This window comes from Pipistrellus hanaki (assembly GCF_964339955.1).
Source record: "Pipistrellus hanaki genome assembly, chromosome: 2".
Classification (NCBI taxonomy): domain Eukaryota; kingdom Metazoa; phylum Chordata; class Mammalia; order Chiroptera; family Vespertilionidae; genus Pipistrellus; species Pipistrellus hanaki.
The window spans coordinates 70,679,204-70,698,990 of NC_140504.1; the positions used below are offsets into that span (position 1 = coordinate 70,679,204).

The window sequence follows — 19,787 nt, forward strand, 5'->3', positions numbered from 1 at the left end:
GCACTAAAGACATGAAGACATTTCTTCAAGAAAGAAAAATAGATCAGATAGTGATTCCCGCAGGAATGATGGCCTATCTCCACACTCTTGATATTGCAATAAACAAGCCATTCAAAGACAATTTGTGCATAGAAATTAATGATTACATTAATAGAATGGAGAGAAAGCGTGGAAACTTTGTGAAACCTAAACTGCAAGAAGTTGTGACTTGGGTGAAGAATTCATGGGAGAAAATCACTGACAGTTGCATTGCAAATGCACTGCGAGCAGGTGACCTTGACAAGAAGTACTCATTTAAAGACAGTGCTATTGATAAACATGAGAGATTTGATCCACTGATTCTGAAAGAAATGGAGTCACAAGAAATTCACCAGGAAATTCAGGAATTGAATTGTTATGATGATGTTCCAGAAGATGATGACATGATTGTCATTGAATAAATGAGAAAATTCTTGATACTGTAGGATTCAGTTTGTCTGGTTTGCGTTGACAACTACCATACTACCGTACCATATACAGGTAATAAATTTCCTTTATTTTTATTTAAGAATAAATGTGTACTGTATTCTTCTTCGTGGAAAAATAAGACATCCCCTGAAAATAAGACCTAGCGCATCTTTGGGAGCAAAAATTAATATAAGACACTGTTTTATTTTTGGGGAAACAGGGTAGTATCAAAACTTGGTCCCTGATACAAAGTAGTAAAAATGGGTATGAATGAAACAGTTTAGAATACAAAAAGATTGATTTACCACTGATTGAGCATAAGAAAGGAGAGAAAAGATGAATAAAATAGACTTCTAAATTTATAGTTGATGTACTGAAAAATTATACCTTCTATGGCTCCACTGTTAAATATTTTTGTAACTTTAATGCTGTTTTTCACAAACGTAACTTCTTAAATATTTTGTCTGTTTTTCTGGTTTTTGGGGGGTTTTTTTAGAGCAAGCTCTACAAAGAATGGGCCTTTTCTCTTTGGATCATATCTGTATTCCCAGCATTTAATGCAACATCTAGCCCATAAACCCCACTTAACAAATACATATTTGTTGAATAAATAAGTGAATAGAAATAAAGCTAATGGATATAGTTTTAAGACGAAGAAGGTTTTTGTGGACAACCATAGGAGTGTGGCATTTAATATATAGAATTTTAGATATTGTTAGATTATTCATACAGAGATATATCTATGCTTCTATATCTCATATTCATCTGTTATTCAACAAAATATTATGTACCAATTACTATATGCCAGATAATAATATAGACCCTGGAGATACAACAAAGAAAAATACCTCAAAAATTCCTATCTTCATGGAATTTACATTGTAATAGTTCTTTTTCTCAATTATTTCCCTTTCTATTCTTTAATTTATAATAGCATATAAAATAAGTTTTATTTATTATAAATTTTAAAATATCTTTCTTTGGCCTCATATCTTTATTCAACTACTACTTCATTTCTTTATACCCCTTTATAGAAAGCTCAAAAAAAAATTTTTTATGCTTTTTTGTAAGGATTATCTATGGCTATATCACAAACCATACCAAAACTTAGCAACATAAAACAATATTCAGATTTATCATAAGTCAGGTGGACATTTCTGTTGATCTAGATTTGGCTCATTCCTGCATTTTCAGTAAGCTGGCAGATCTACTGGCTTATCCAGAATGGCCTCATCTGCACAAAGTACTTGAATAACAAGACTAAGAGTCCAGGTCTCTTGAGATCTATTCTTATAATTGTCAAAACGTCACCTCTGATACACTCTACTGCAATGCCAGAATAAAGAAGCAGTGGAAATTTCCCACATTTATGAGAAGACTGGCAAAGTCACATTTCAAAGACTATGGATGTAGGAGGAGAATATTGCAGCACTTTTAAAAGAAACTACCATATCTTTTCACACTACAGAGTAAAATTCCACAGCACACAACATGTAATAAGAAGTAGCTTTTGCCCTAGTCAGTTTGGCTCAGTGGTTAGAGCATTGTCCTGCAGACTGAAGTATCCAGGTTCAATTCCAGGCAAGGGCACATGCCCAGGTTGCAGGCTCCATCCTTAATGGAGGGCATGAAAGAAGCAGCCAATCAGTGATTCATTCTCATCATTGATGTTTCCATCTCACTCTGCTTCTTTCTTCCTCTTGAAATCAATAAAAAATAAAAATAAAAAGTAGGTTTCATTGGGGAAAGGAAAACCTTATAAGACTAAGTTCAGCAAAAGAAAGGAATACAACTCTCCATCATGTGTCCATCATTCCACAGAGTCATGCTGGGACCTGGCTCAATTTTCCTACCTACTAAAAGAATAATACGCAAATTGACCATGCCTTCACTATACCCGCAAGCCACGCCTGCCAGCCAATCAGGAGAAAGCATGCAAATTAATCCAACCAAGATGGCTGCCACCATGTAAAGAGTCATTGGCTTGGGTTTCCCCAGCAATGAAGGGAGCCAAGCTTTCCACCTACTCTGGCCTGCCTTGGCCTCTGCTTAAGGCTATAAAGTTTCGATCATAGAAGATTAATAAATCTCAACAAAAATGGCAACAGCCACAGAGCTAGAGAAAGCTGGAGGCTTCAGTTGTACCCAGTGAGGGAGGAAGCCAAGTTTCTGCAGCCCTGGCCTGCCTTGGCTGCTGCTTCAGGCTACAAAGTTTCAATTCTAAAAGATAAATAAATCCCAGATATCAGGGCCTCCACTTGGGTTACCAGGGGCATGGCCATCTTGCAAACCACCACAGGCCCCTCGCCCAGCCCACCCCATGCCCGAAGGGAACCTCCATCCTGATCTGGGATAACCTTCAAGGCAAACTAGCCAGCCTCCACCCGTGTACCAGGTCTCTATCCAATCTAATCCTCCTATCTAATAAAATAATAATATGGAAAATTGACCGTCACTCCAACACACAAGATGGTTGGCCACATGTGATCAAAGATGACTGACACCATGTGGACACAAGATGGCCACCACAAGATGGCAAGCAGGGGAGGGTAGTTGGAAAGGCAGTTGTGGGCAATCAGGCTAGCAGGGGAGGGCAGTTGGGAGGGACCAGATGTGCAAGGGGGGCAGTTGGGGACCATTAAGCCTGCAGAGGAGGGCAGTTAGGGGTGAACAGGCCAGTGGAGGAGGGAAGTTGGGGGTGACTAGGGCTGCAGGAAAGGGCAGTTGAGGGGGGGACCTAGACCTAAAGGAGAGGGCAGTTAGGGGCAAACAGGCTGACAGGGGAGCAGTTAGGCATCAATAAGGCTGACAGGGGAATGGTTAGGGGATGATAAGGCTGGCAGGCAGAAGTGGTTAGGGACAATCAGGAAAGCAGGCAGGCGAGCAGTTGGGAGCCAGCAGTCTTGGATTATGAGAGGGATATCCGACTGCCTGTTTAGGCCTGACCCTACCAGAATTAGGCTTAAATGGGCAGTCAGACATCCCTCAAGGGGTCCCAGATTGGAGAGGGTGTAGGCTGGGCTGAGGGTCACACACCCCCATGCACAAATTTCATGCACTGGGCCTCTAGTCTATATATATAAAGGCCTAATATTCAGATTATCCCCACAATTGTTTGACTGAAAGAGTGGTTGCTCATTATGGCATACGCTGACCACCAAGGGGTGCTGGGGAACAAAAGAAGGCTCTAGCCAGCAGTTGGGGAAGGGAAGCCTGGGCCAGCAGCTGGCGTCTGGGGAAAAGAGGCCCTGCACAGCAGCTGGCAGCCATGGAAGGCTCTGATCACCGGCCAGGTCTAAAGGCCCTACTCATGCACAAATTTCATGCACTAATGCTCTAATTTTGTCATAAAAGGTGGTTCTGTGTTTCAATGCATGGGCATTGCTATTCTACTTTTTACAGAGCAATCTTTAGAAATTTGTCCTTTCAGTGGGGAAATAAATAGACAACTTCAATACCATTGGATTTGAATTTTTTTTTGGAACTGTAGTTGGGTTCTGGAGGATAACAGAATTATCTGTTGGGAGAAAAAGAAAGTCACTCTTTTGTTGCAGCAGACAACCCTGAATGAGCACATAACATCTTTTTGGAAAATTCTACTCCTTTACCACACTCTTTCCATTCTTTCTTGGTTGAACTCGTGTTAGTTGTTCATGCCCACCTAATGGTCAAATTTTCAATGACTTTCCTATTTCTAAATCTTATGTTTAATTCTCAATCTTAATTGGACGATGAGCATCATTTGATAGATTATGTCTTTATTAAAAAACACAAAACTTCATTCCAATTCTATATCACTGTTTTCTCCTGTATTTCCTTCTTATTAACTCATTGCATTCTCTAAGTTTCATAATTTGAGTTCAAATTCTGTAATCATTGGAGAAACCTGCAGTCTCTCATCCAGTCCATGAATACTTTATGTCACTAAGTAATTTAATATGGTCTCATAAATTTAATGATAAGGATATATAGGAAAGACTTCCAAATCTTTATTAATAACCATTCCCAATACCATATATTTCTAGATGCACACATTGGAGTAGATGTACTAGGATACTGAATTTCAGCAGATCATAAACTGATTATTCCAAACTTGTACCGATTTCAGGGAATTTACAGGCCTCTTCCCTCTGCTAGAAATGTTCTTTCCACAGACATACGTCAAGCTTTGTAATTTACTCAGCAATGATCTATTAACTAGAAATTCTCCTTCACAACTCCAGCACTCACTGTTTTTTTACATTGTTTCATTTTTTCTTCAAAGCTCTTGTCTTCATATAGTATATTATATATATTTTTTAATTTGATGAGTTTTTGTCATTTTTTTACTGTAAACTCCATATGAGCAGGGATTTTAGGCTGTTTTGTTCACTGCTCAATCCCACAGTAAGCAGTTGAGGTTCAAAAAATGCAGGGTATCCCCAGAAATTGTATACACACTGTAACAGCTAATAGCACAATTTGGAAAATGAAGTGTATTTTAATAAACACTGTCTTTATAATTATTCACAGTGTGTGTATAGATTTTGGGTATATATATATATATATATATATATATATATATATATATATATTAAAGAATGAAAGCCAAAGAACAATCTGAGAGCTTGTTGCAAAAGTATATTAAAATCCTAGCCAATAAAAAGTCTTCCTCTATGTTCTTACTTTCATGGATTTGTTTATTTATTTTGTTGTCATATATGCCTTAGCTTGCTCCACTCTTTTGGCTTTTTAATCCTCAACTGAGCATGTTTTTTATGGATTTTTTTAGTGAGAGAAGAAAGGAGAGAGAGAGAGAGAGAGACATCAATCAGTTGCTCCCCCTATGTGCCACAAATGAGGATCAAACCTGAAACTTAGGTATGTTTTCTGACTGGGAATCAAACCCACTCCATTTCTGTGTGGAGTGGGTTTGATATTCCAACCCATTTTTCCTTCAAATCAAAATTTCACCTGATTTTTCTATCTTTGCCATACCAGTCTCTGACATCTAAAATTAAAACACATTGTCATCCAAATCAACCTTTCATTGTTTACCCTATATTATATAAAGTTCACCCAAAAAATTATTTTTTCTTTAAAACATGATATGCCTATTTCATTTCTGATTTACATTAACCTGTTGATCTGGTTTTCTAATAACAGGTTCAAAATGATAATACCTGAAAATGTATATTATTTGGTAGGTAAGATAAAATATGAAAATAAGACAAATATAATATTCTTTAACCTCACATCTTGTCTCAACTTGGACTTGCTCTATTTCATGGCAACCCTTCACAATCCATCTTGCTTGTACCAAACAGATCAACCCTTTTAAAATAACATCACATTATGCCAATTCCTTGTTAAAATGTTTCAATGACATCTGATTGCCTAAATATAAAAGGCATCAATTCCTCTGCCGATCAATGAAGTTCCTCCCCCCATCTCCCTTCCTCTGTTTTAAAAATAAACTATTCTATTAACCTTTTAGATACACCCTATGCTGCCACTAAATGAATGACTTCCATTCCTCTGGACATCTCTTGGGTTACTATCTGTGATTAAGAGCATCCTTAGTTTGATGAAGATACCATCAAACTCTCTTTTGAAGTGGCTGTATCATTTTGTATTCTCACCAACAATGTATGAGATCCCTGTTGCTCCACATTCTCCCCAGCATTTGGTGCTGTCAGTCTTCCAGATTGGGCTATTCTAATAATTGTGTATGCTCTGGTTTCTCTTCAGATTGCATAAATCTTTCACCGTATAATAATTGTGCAGTCGTATTTAATTTTGTGGGGGGTTTTTTAATTTGTATTTGTCCAATGACATATTATGTGTAACATCTTTTAATATGCTTACTTGACATTTATGTATCTTTGATGAGATATAGCTTTAAGTTTTTTCCCACCCCCCATTTTTTAATCAGATTGTTTTTTTCCTCTTTGTTGAGTTTTAAGGGCTCTTTGTACATATTGGGTAATATTTTGCCTTTGTCAGGTGTGTCTTTTATAAGTATCTTCTCCCAGTCTATGCCTAGTCTTTTTATTATTTTGACAGTGTCTTTCACAGAGAAGTTTTAATTTTAATGAATTTCAACTTATCAATTATTTATTTCATAAATTGCATCTTTATTGTTGTACCTAAAAAAGGAATCACCATACTCAAGGTCATCTAGGTTATCTTTTAGAAGATAGTTTTACATTTCAGCCTATGATCCACTTTGAGTTAATATTTCTGAAGGGTATGAGGTCTGTGTCTAGATTATTTTTTGCATGTGTTTGTTTAGTTGTTTAACTATTTTTTGTAGATGCTCTTTATTCCACTGTATTGCTCTTTCTCTTTTTCCAAAGTTCACTTGATTATTCTCAGCTCTCTAACAATACCCCCTTGTCTGGATTACCATAGTTTTATACTAAGTCTTGAAGTTGAATATCATCAGTCCTCCAACTTTGTTTTTTTCCTTCAAAATCATGTTGGCTATTATGTTTTGTTTTTTGTTTGTCTTTTGTTTGTTCATTTGCCTCTCTGTATAAACTCTGGCTTAGGTTTGTCAATATTCATAAAATAACTTACTGGGATTTTTATTAGGAATGCACTGAATCTATAGGACAAGTGAAAATAACTAATATATTGACAATATTGAGTCTTCTTAGCATGAATATGAAAATCTCATATTACTTTGTTCTTTTATTTCACTCATCATACTTTTGTAGTTTTCCTCATATAAATTGCATATAGCCCTAGTCAGTTTGGTTCAGTGGATAGAGTGTTGGCCTGTGGACTGAAGGGTCCCAGTTTCAATTTCGGTCAAAGGCACATGCCTAGTTTCAGGCTCAACCCCCAGTAGGGGGCGTGCAAAAAGGCAGCTAATAAATTATTCTTTCTCATCATTGAAGTTTCTCTCTTTTCCTCTCCCTCCCTCTCTGAAATCAATAAAAATATACTAAAAAATAATAATAAATAAATTGCATATAAATTTTGTTAGATTTACATCTAAAAATTTAATTTTGTAGAGTATTAATGTAAATATTGAGTTTTTCATTTCAAATCCCACTTGTTCATTGCTGGTATATGGGAAAGTGATTGTTTTAAGTATGTTAACCTTATATCCTATAACCAGGCTATAATTCTTTCAGGAAGTTTTTGGTCCATTTTCTCAAATTTTCTACATAGATAGTCCTGTCTTTTATGAACAAGGATGCTTTTTAAAATATATTTTATTGATTTTTACAGATAGGAAGGGAGAGAAATAGAGTCAGAAACATTGATGAGAGAGAAACATAGATCAGTTGCCACATGCTCACCTCCTACTGGGGATGTGCCCACAACCAACTTACATGCCCTTGACGAGAATCGAACCTGGGAGCTTTCAGTCCTCAAGCCTACACTCTATCCACTGAGCCAAACCAGTTAGGGCACAAGGGTGGTTTTCCATCTTCCTAATATCATACCTTTTATTTCTTTTTCTTGCCTTATTTCATTAACAGTAGGTTTTTGATGATTCCAATGAAGTTGAGTTAAAATCCCGTTTGTACAGCTCAAGGAACACGTCTTCTTCATGTTTCAGAAGGCTATCTATGTTAGACTTCCAGAAAGATGATCTCTGGAGGACATATTAGTTAACTCACAAAAAGTGTCACCAACTCAGAATAATCATCACCCATTGCAGACAATATCAATATGTTAAATATAGGAATACTCTCAATATAACTTTATAAAAATGTAAGATGTTTACATAGCCTTGAATTTATCAGTAGAGAATGTTTATATCTCCTTAGGTATGTCATGCTCTAAATTAGGGGTGTTGAACTCAATCAGAGAAGGGGCCAAAATCTAAAATCCAGCCTAAATCGCGGGCCGAATGGTTTACTGAACAGTCATAAACTGACAATGTCATAAACTGACAGCGGAGTGCAGTGATGACAGCGCGGTGCGGGCCACATTGCAAGGCCTGACGGGCTGGATTTGGCCCTCGGGCCTTGTGTTTGACACATGTGCTCTAAATTATGGATTGTGTTTAAACAAAATTATAAAGTAACTTTTAAAATTCAACATCCCTTTCTGCTAAAATTAAAAGGAAGTAAATGAAATTATTTTCCTTGTTCTGTGAACAAATTATAACACTATACACATAATGTATCAGGACTGAGTCATAAGAGAAATTCATCTTTTTAAGTCTTGATTGAATATTTGAGGAAATAGAGACTTCAGCAAACCCTTAGGATATGATTGTCCAGGTATACTGTTTTCTACTTCAAGTGAAGGAACAAAGATACTGATTGCTCTGATCTAGAGGAACACTGAAAAAAGGCAAAGCAAAGAGCCACTACAGTGAAGTACTGAGACAGTGTCAATGTGAGAAATCAGAACCATTGAGTTTGAGTCCAATCCTACATTAAATTTCTCATTGTTTTGTCTCAATTTAATCCCTGGGTTTTGTTATTGGTTTCCACTTGTTTCTGACTAGATCCTATCATCAATGGAATCAGACTTTCTTTTCATCCAATTTTGTTATATTTTGTGTTTCTGTCTTGAGGTGTACTGTTTAAAATGTTGTTTATCATGGAAAAAAACATGGTAGAACACTAAGACATTTGTCCTATAAGCTTGTTTGTTAAGCCAGCTTCACATGCTGGTGAGTTTATTTGTGCTTTTCACAGCACTAGCATATATTTGAACAACCTTTGCTGCGGATTATCAATAAAACAAGATGAGATCCCTTTTCATCTTACTTCTATTTTCCCTTTTTGATTAAAGAGCTCAGAGAGAGCATCCTGTAGGATAAATTATAGTCTCTGCTTTTTGTAACAGATAATCATCAGATTAAATGCATATGGATTCAACAAGCCATAAGTACCATTGCACAAAGGGTCTTTGTGAGCTTTACACTTGTTTGAAGACTGTATTCCACATCAATGGATGAGGCAAAATCTATATTGATTGACCTTCCAGGAAAACTGCAAATAAACAAAGGCCAACCATCTGAGAACAAAGAGGCTATTTGTTCAGAGCTTATTATCACAAGAGAGTCAGCCGCCATCATTTGTGTTAGGCAAAGAGTCAACAACAAGCAAGGAAGTGGGGAAAATGAAAAAAAGGTAAGACTTTAAATATGCCCAAGAAGAGGTTGATGACAGGTGGAAGCTGGAGTCAGCGGAACTAGAAATGGGGGTAGTTTGGGGAGAATTTTAGCTTTCTCTAGTTCACCTAGAGTTGTAAGCAGGAATAAAAATTAGAGAAGTTGGAAGCCACTGACCAAATCCTGGTCCTTTTTGCTGATTGTTCTAGAAATTGTGATGTGGCTTCCTGGATTGGTTGTTGAAAAGGCTATGAGCCAGAATACCATTGTCATATGTGATCTGGCTGTTATCCCTTGTATATTCAGCCTCTCATACATAGCATCTGTATGTTCTCTTCATGACTTAAATAAAATCTTCAACATGTTTATTTTTCATCTGCATGATAGTAAATAGTTTACCTTCTTTTGATAATTATCTTTTAACATGCCATTTTCCAAAATATAACTTCCATGAATCCCCAATCTAAGTCTTGATCTTCTGTAATATACACTCTATTTTTTTGTTCTTGGCTTAAATATATTTCATAGCTTCCTCTCTCTACAGTATAAGATGAAACATGTCATCATATTACATAAACTCTCCTATGACTAAACCATTTCCTCTCTCTCCAATGTAATTTTTTACCTACTCTTGCTCACACTATGGTCCACCCAAAGTGAATTATTTGTCAATAATCATAAAGTGTTTGCTACCTCTAAAATTTCATAAATTTCAAATATTTCTTTTTTCTAGAATGTATTTCTTCTCCTTCTACACATTTCTCCTTAGGATTTTAAGACTAAACCTATTCTGCCTCTACTCCCAGATAGAATTAGCCATGCTCCAAATTGTATGTTTAACATATGAATATATCTGCTAATATAACCAACAGTTCATAGTAGTTTTTTTTCTTTTTCTTTTTCTTATCTGCCTCTGGTATCTCCTTAAAGGGCCAGACACTGTGTCTCAGTAACTTCCAGTGTGAGGCACATGGTAGAAACTTAGTAATTGATTACTGAGGGAACAAATGAAGGGAGAAACTCTTGTTACTAGTATTCTACATCTTGGTATTAATTAAATTAATTAGACAGAGATCTTCTTAATAACTAGATAAAAATAGCTACACTAATAATTTTTTTTTAATTGTTAAAATAAAGGACTGGAGGGCTAGAGGAAAGAAATATTAAAAAAGACAGAAGATGCATTTTGAAAAAGGAGAAATGTTAAGATAAAAAGGTAAAGGCAAAACAACAACAACAACAAAATAAAAGTTTTGTTATGCTTTACCATTTTGAAAGTATTCTAACTAATGAAAAGGCATTTGACTGTCTTTCCTATCATACTGACTAGGGAACATTTCACTTTCTGTATCCATCTATCCATCAAAAATATCTAACACTTCTGAGTCAAAAGGATTTTCAACAGAAATTATTTTATACTAGTGGCCCAGTGCGTGAAATTCATGCACAGGAGTGGAAGGGGTGTCCCTCAGCCCGTCCTGCACCCTCTTCAATCTGGGACCCCTCGGGTGATGTCTGACTGCCGGTTTAGGGTCTAAACCAGCAGTCAGACATCCCTCTTGCAATCTAGGACTGCTGGCTCCTAACCACTCACCTGCCTGCCTGATAACCCCTAACCACTCTGCCTACTGGCCTGCTTGCACCCAGCTGCCCTCCTGCCAGCCTTCTCGCCCCCAACTGACCCCACTTGCTGGCCTGATCATCCCCAACTCCTCCTCCCCCGCCAGCTTGATCACCCCCAACTGCTCTCCCTGGCAGGCCTATGGCCCCCAAATGCCCTCCCCTGCGACCTGCTTGCCTTCAACTTTCCCCCTCTACCAACCTGATCACCCCTAACGGCCTCTGCCTCAGTCACACCACCATGGCTTTGTCTGGAAGAATATCCGGAAGATCTCCCAGTCTAATTAGCATATTACTCTTTTATTATATAGATTATATTGGATAGGCTTGCTTAAAAGCGGGGGGCGGGGGGGGGGCGGGGGGGGCGGGAGCGGAGAGCCTTTTCGTCAGGAGGAGATGCTCTTGGCAAAGAAAAACACATATTTCCTGTATCTGTACTAATAGCCAGCCTTTTGCAGTATACTGCCAAAGCAGTCATTAGAAAATTGAACCACTTTCTCACACTTTACACCAAACAGCTGTTGCCCTTAAAACCCCTCCTCAGCCCCCACCTTAGGTTCTGCTTCACAGTTCACCAAGATTCGGTTCTGATTTGTCAGTTTCTATGCCAGTCAGTGTCTCCCGGCCTATCTCTAGGCCTAATCAAAGGGGTGGGGTTGATTAGGATTCTCACAGAGGCCTGGAGAGCAACAGAGGTGCGGCTGCTGGTAAAGTCCAAGTGAAAGAGAAAGGCAATGGCTGATCAATAGCTGCTACTCAGGCTGCAGATCAGACCCTGTCTCTCTCTCTACAGGCCTCTCTCTGGGCCTAATCGACAGCCCCTCTAGGAGTCAGTACTGAGTCGCTGCCTTAGCACCAGTTGCAGTCAGTGTTGTGTTGCCACAACAACCCAGCACTGACTTCTAGTGTTAGGTCAAGCCTTTGGTCATTAGGGACACTGGGTCTTTATATACACTGAGTGGCCCGATCATTATGCTTTTAGAGATCATAATAATCTGGCCACTCAGTATATATATAGATTATGTCAATGAGAATACTATCATTACCCAATTCCATAGTATTTTTTAAAGTATGCATCTGAATATTCCATCTCAAAACTTACTCCATTCTACCTAAACTTCACATCCTTATATATAAAAACCCTGGGTCCATCACATCCGCAATGACTGAAGACTCAACCATTGGCCCAAGCTGCACATGCAGCAGGTTCTGGTGGGTGGAGACTTGTGTCAGTGAAGACGGGGACAGCACTCACACTCACAACCGCACACATGCACAGATACACACAGCACCCACCCACTCACAGCCTTTTCTCCTTTTCTTTCCCTTCCTCCCAGCTCACTCTCAAGGCCTCTCTGAGAATGAGGGAACAAAACAGACTAGGCCTGAAGAGGCCTGGATGGAAATGAGGGGAGGGGAGAGCAGCGCCCACTATCCCTACCCCTTCCCAGCTGGGAAAGAGGAAGAGGGACACTGGGAGGCAAGGAGGCCTGGAGGACTGCTGAGAAAAAACAAAGAGAGACAGACTGGGCAAAATCAGGCCAGCAGGGGAGGGCAGTTGGGGGCAAGATCAGGCCAGCAGGGGAGGGAAGTTAGGGGTGATCAGGCAGGCATGCAGGTGAGTGATTAGGAGCCAGCAGACCCATAGATCAGCCTAAACCAGCAGCCGGACATCCCCCAAGTATATAGGGTGCAGGCTGGGCTGAGGGAACCCTCCCACTCCCGCACAAATTTTGTGCACTGAGCCACTAGTTTGTCTATAACTGGTTGAGCTATTTATTTGGCCTGTTTGCTCCTAATTTGTTGAATAGGATGTATATGTTATGCTAGCTGCCAATTTCTACCAGAAAGAAAATTCAGTAGTTAACAAAGTAGTATTTTATTGTGACATTACAATAGCCTTTAATTCTAATAATGGTTTTTAATCCTGTTAAAGGTACTGTGTGAATCACTGTGTATTATTGATTATAGGATTGAGTAGATGTATTAGTCAAGGTTTGGAGCTAGAGTTGTAGTAAACATTTAATTCAAACAAATACTAATATTTCAGTTGAAACTGATAAAAAAAATCAAATAGTGGCTATATGTTCCAGTATATAATTTGCAAAGTGATCCATAAATTAATAAATTTGATTATATTTCTATTAGTTTTCATATCAATCCTCCATATTATAAGAATATTTTTACCATAAAAAGTGAAAACCAAAACCTCTTCTGAATTTAAGTTTGCAACTGTTCTTTTCCATTTCATTTAACCAACTTGAATTGTTAACTTAAAAACTGAATGTATCAAATTCTATAAAAATAATAATTTAAAATTAAATATAGCATATAAATATGTAGGCCAAGCAATCAGATAACGGTAAAACAGAATTACAATATCCTTAGGAAATCTCTTTATTACCTGAGTTAAGTTTATTTAGTTACAGGTATATGAAACCAACTTGAAATATTAAGGAGAAAGAATAATATAGTTATGTAGGCACAGCTTGTGAAATTCAGAGTAAAAAAAATTAACCAGTCAACAGTAAGAACTAAAAGTTAAGAACGGAAAAGCCAGTGGGACCTCAACAAATCTATTCTGCTTATTCTCTCAGAAGCTCCCTACTCACCTCTCCATTTCTATTATATCTATACAGATAGCTTCCTCCATCTGTAGTATGCACAGCTAACCTGGCATTTGGTAAGTCCTGAGTTTACATTTCATGGGCTCAGATTCATGAATGTCTGATCCTCTATCATTCTTTGGCCAAGTGAGATATGGATTAGGGAAGCACAAGTCAGGGAAGCACAATGTTCTATCAATTGTGACTGTGGCCTGTGGTTACTTTGAACAAATGGGTGTTCAAAATACAGAAACTTTGAGATATTATAAATTTTTATAATTTATGATACTATAAATGTCAGTGCACCTTGGTAAAGAAATAGAGGAAACACAATGTAATCACTACTCTTATTTCTGAAGATAGAGAAGCCCAGGGCACATGATAAAGGGCTATGAGAACCAGAATAGAGTATTATTTGGTTTTAAGATAAGAGTAATTTACTTATTTTATATTATATGCTGGGAGAATTTGAAGAATTAAGTGGGAAAGAGGACAATTCATGGAACAATATCACTTTGAAGATAACTGAAGGTATAATCAGTGTCCAATTAAGGATTCACATTGGGGCATATCTTCATATCTTCCTTTGAATAGAAGAGCGTGAAGATGAATAAGTATGTATAATATTGAGAAGGAGAAACCAAAAACCATATATATATATATATATATATATATATATATATATATATATACACCATACATATACAATACATATACATATATAGTTTGTAAAGAAAGAAAAAATTGGATGTAAGAGATTAAAAAATAGGATAATCTTTAAAATATTACCATGGTAAATTATTTAGAAATAAAAATTTAAAAGATAATAAGGAGGGTGAAGGAAATGACATTTTGGAGTGAGAGTACTCTTAAAACCCTTTAAAGGTCTGTTTGTGTGTGTGTGTGTGTGTGTGTGTTTTTCTTCACACTGTGAAGAAATATCACACTTCACCTACAAATAATCCTCACTTTTATATTATGTCCCCTGCAGAAGGTATTTTGTTAGCCACATTTAATGACTTTAAATGTAGACTCAGCTGCACAGTTTCTGAGGATGAAAGGCTCTTGTGGGAAATTATCTGATGTTTCTATGAAGCCCAATAGGGCCCTCTCAGTCTTAAAATTCCCTATCTGGCCTGGGAGCACTCCAACATCTCAGTTTGTAAATTTTCACTCTTCGCGGTGCTGGGTGTGTAGACCTGACATGAACACGAGTAGAGAAGGCTTTATTGAAGCAGCGGCAAACCCTTTTACCTCCCACTCTTGCTATTCTGAGGATGTTTGCCCTCTCCAGATTGTACATTGTGAAATGCAAGTCCCAAACACTGATTCTGTCAGTAACTAGTGTAAGGTCAATGTGCTAATGGACTCCCCCCCCACCCACCTAACCGCTTCATCCCAGGGTTTTTACTTCAATATAATAGAAAAAGAGCAGACCAGCACTCCACAGTCCAGGTTTGCCATAAAATAGTTCTCAAGTGGTAAATCCTTTCAAAAGTGGACAATGAAAAACATTTTCTGTGTGAAATAATGGCACACATATCTTTCACTGAATTTTTCTCTTTCATACAACTAAAATGACTTAATACACAAGCAGCTGCACCCTATTGAAGGGAGAGATTTGTGGTAGTCTGAGTGTTAGAACTTCAAATATAACATCCATTTCATTCTCAATATTTTTGTCTTAGAATCTGGGTCCTTAATTCCCCAATTTATTAACATTTACTGCCCAAAATGTGGTATTTCATTGCAATACAATTTGGAACTTATATTTTGATGCTGTAACTTAGCACTAAATCTTGCTATCTTCTGGCCAATAAAAAAAAGAGAGCAGTCATAATTTCATACATGACACTTAATTATAAATATGAGCTTCATTATATTGTTTGGGGTTTCTTTGGTGTTGAGTTGTATGAATTCTTTGCAAATTTTGGATATTAACCCCTTATCGGATCTATTATTGGTGAATAGCTTCTCCCATTCAGTAGGCTGTCTTTTCATTTTGTTGATGGTTTTCTTTTGCTGTGCAAAATTATTTTTTGTTGAACATAGTCCCATTTGTTATTTTTCTTTTGTTTCTCTTGCCAGAGGAGACATATCAGGAAAAATGTTGCTAAGAGAAATATCAAAGATTTTACTGCCTATGTTTTCTTTTATGAGTTTTATGGTTTCTAGTCTTACATTTCAATCTTTAATCTATTTTGAGTTTATTCTTGTAGATGCTGTAAGAAGATGTTAATAGTAATATTATATAATTAATATATATATTTATGTACACATAATATATATATTTATGTACACATAATATATACATAATTAATAGCTGAAAGATTCCATATATTGTCATTAATCTAAATATTCAGTAAAATAAGGTAAAGGCCAAACCTTTTCTAGACTAATTGTATAGTTAATGAAATATATTTGTATCTATATGTGTGTATAGGAATTGAGTGTATATGCCTACATATATGTGCATATAAGTATGCATAAAAAAATCCTATAAAATTAACTATACTTAAAAAACAATCCAATTAATGAAAAGGAAAGAGACCTGAATAGAAACTTCTCCAAAGAGGACATACAGATGGCAAATAGACATGAAAAGATGCTCAACATCACTAATCATTAGAGAAAAGCAAATTAAGGCACAATGAGGTACCACTTCCCACCTGTCAGAATGGCTATCATCAATCACCAACAAATAGCAAGTGTTGGTGAGTAAGCAGATTGATGCAGCCACAGTGGAAAGCAATATGGAGTCATATCAATAAAGTAAAAATGTAACTGCCTTTTAACCTAGCAATTCAAATTCTGGATATAGTATATCTGAAGAAACCCAAAACACTAATTCAAAGGAATTCATGCACCCTCATGTTTATTACAGCATCATTTACAATAACCAAAATATGGAATCAACCCAAGTGTCCATCTCAATAGACAAGTGTGTAAAAAAGCTGCAGTATATGCACAATAGAAAACTACTCAGCCATAAAAAAATGAATTAAGCCTTACCATTTGAGACAGGAGAGATGGACCTAGATGGCTCTTTGGCCCCTTGAGTGTGGCTCTTCCACAAAATACCAAGTGCAGGCATGCACATACAGTGTAATTGAAACTTTGTGGCCCATGCACAGAAGTAAGTTTTCGGCTCTCAAATGAAATTTCAGTAGTTGTACTGTTAATATTTGGCTCTATTGACTAATGAGTTTGCCAACCACTAAGTAAAATAAATCAGTCAGAGAAAGGCAAATATAATACTATATGATTTCATTGATAGATACATTCAAAAAAAAAAAAAAGCAAAATAAACAAATAAGCAAAACTGAAACAGACTCAGAAACAAAAGAATGATGTTTGCAATAGGGGTGGAGAGAAGGGGAATGGCTGAAAAAGGTAAAGGGATTAAGAAATACAGCTTGATAGTTACAAAATAGTCACAGAGATGTAAGTATAGCATAGGAAATATAATCAATAAAATTGTAATAACTATTTACAGTGTTAGGTAGGCACTTGAAATATTGAGTGGACCACTTTTTAAGGGATATGATTGTCTAATACTATACTGTATACCTAAAACTAATATAAAATAATATTTAATGTAAACTGTAATCTCTATCTCTATAATAAAGAGCCAGGGTGTAACACCATTATGATCGAGGCTTGACCAGACAGGAAGTCAGTGCCGGGTTGCCTGACTGTTTCTGCTGCAGGTGCGGTGTCCCAGCACTGACTGCTGAGGGAGCTGTGAATCAGGGCCAAAGAGAGGCCTAAAGAGAGAAGCAGGGACTGACTTCTTGCCTCTGTGGCAGCTTTTGACCAATACTTGCCTCTCTCTTTCTCTCCCAGTCTGGCCAGCAGCCACCCCTTCATTTCTCTCCAGGATTCCAACCCGCCTTTCTGATCAGGCCCCATTGATAGGAGCGTTGATTGGCATAGAAACTGACCAATCAGAACCAAATCTGCGTGAAGTGTCAAGAACCAATGGCTGCCTAGGAGGCGGAGCTTTTGACACTGATAAGCATAGAAACTGACCAATCTGAACCAAATCTGGGTTCTTAGAGGTATTTTTGTCTAGGGAGAGTGGTGGATCCTGAGGCTGGCTTCAGCAGTGGCTTTAGCAAAACTACAGAAAGTGGTCGTCATTGACAGCCTGGACCCTTGCTGCTGGAAGATCCTGCAAGTTGGAGGGCTGCAGGTGGTGGAAAAGCAGAACCTGCACAAAGAGGAGCTGATAGCTGAGCTCCAGGACTGTGAAGGCTTTATCTTCTGCTCAGTCACCAAGGTCACCGAGGATGTCATCAATGTAGCAGAGAAGCTCCAGGTGGTGGGTAGGGCCAGTACTAGTGCAGACAATGTGGATCTGGAGGCTGCCAAGAGGAAGGGGATCCTGGTCATGAACACTCCCAGTGGGAACAGTCTTAGTGCCACGAAGCTCACCTGTAGGATGATCATTTGTCTGGCCAGGCAGATTCCCCAGGCGAGAGTTTCAATGAAGGATGGCAAATGGGACCAAAAGAAGTTCATGGGAACTGAGTTGAATGAAAAGACCCTGGGAATTCTTGGCCTGGGAGGAACTGGAGAGAGGTAGCCATCTGGATGCAGTCCTTTGGGATGAAGACTATAGGGTACGACCACATCATCTCACCAGAGTCTTGACCTCCTTCCTCGTTCAACAGCTGCCCCTGGAGGAGATTTGGCCCCTTTGTGACTTCATCACTGTGCATACCCCTCTCCTGCCCTCCATGACAGGCCTGCTGAATGACAGAACCTGTGCAAGAAGGGCATGCACATGGTGAGCTGCGCTCGCGGAGGGGTCCTGGATGTGGGCGCCTGCAGTCGGGAAGTACACAGGTGCAGCACTGGATATGTTTACAGAGGAGCTGCCTGGGGACCATGCCTTGGTGGACCATGAGAATGTCATCAGCTGCCCCCACCTGGGTGCCAGCATCAAGGAGGCCCAGAGCTGCTGCAGGGAGGAGATCGCTGTCCAAATGGTGGACATGGTGAATGGGAGAGCCCTCGCAGGGGTCGTGAATGCACACAAAACCTTGGATCCTTCTGGCAGAAGCTCTGGGGACTCTGATGTGAGCCTGAGCGGGGTCCCCTGAAGGGACCATCCAGGTGGTAATACAGAACATATCCATGAAGAATGCCTGGAACTGCCTGAATCCCGCAGTCATTGTCAGTCTCCTCAAAGATGCTTCTAATCATGTGAATGTGAACTTGGTGAATGCCAAGCTGCTAGGGAAGGAAGCGAGCCTCAATGTAACCACCTCCCATAAGCCCACTGTGCCAGGAGAGCAAGGATACGGGGAAAGCCTCCTGAGTGCGGCCCTGGCATGTGCCCCCTACCAGGCTGTGGGTTTGTCCAGGGCACCACACCTGTGCTGCAGGCACTCAACGGAGCTTGACCAGAAGTGCCGCTCTGCAGGGGTCTGTCCCTGCTCCCATTCCGAGCTCAGTCCTCCAACCTTGCCATGCTGCCTATGTGATTTGGCTCCTCCTGGCAGAGGCAGGCATGCATCTGCTGTCCTACTAGACCTCAATGGTGCCCAATGGGGAGACCTGGAACATCATGGGCATCTCCTCCCTGCTGCCCAGCCTGGATGCCTGGAAGCAGCATGTGACTGAAGTCTTTCAGTTTCAATTCTGACCTTGGGGCTCCCAGGACCAGTCTTGTGATCAACACTGAGAGGTCACATTCTTGGGGCTGACACTATGTATGTGGTCTAACCCCTGTAATAACCACTTACTAAACATCCCACCCTCTCTTTGCTCCCCCAAAAAAGAACCAAATCTGGGTCAACTATGAGGAGCCAATGGTTGCCTAAGAGGCAGAGCTTTTGACACTGAATGGCATAGAAACTGACCAATCAGAACCAAATTGGCCGTCAGAGGAGGGCAGTTGGGGAACAGATCAGACCTGCAGGGGAGGAAAGTTTGGGGCAAGATCAGGCTGACAGGGAAGGGTAGTTGGGGGCAACCAGGCCTACAGAGGAGGACAGTTGGGGGGGGAAATACGGAGAGCAGGGGAGGGCAGTTAGGAG

The 19,787-nt window shown here is 38.9% G+C and overlaps 1 pseudogene across 1 annotated transcript; it reads left to right on the top strand.

Annotated features, from left to right (window-relative positions):
• The first annotated feature begins 9,350 nt into the window (after positions 1-9,350).
• Positions 9,351-19,393, top strand: LOC311615179 (D-3-phosphoglycerate dehydrogenase-like; annotated as a pseudogene). The gene is made up of 2 exons: positions 9,351-9,533; positions 17,816-19,393. The product of its transcript is annotated as a D-3-phosphoglycerate dehydrogenase-like (transcript).
• The last annotated feature ends 394 nt before the right edge of the window (positions 19,394-19,787 follow it).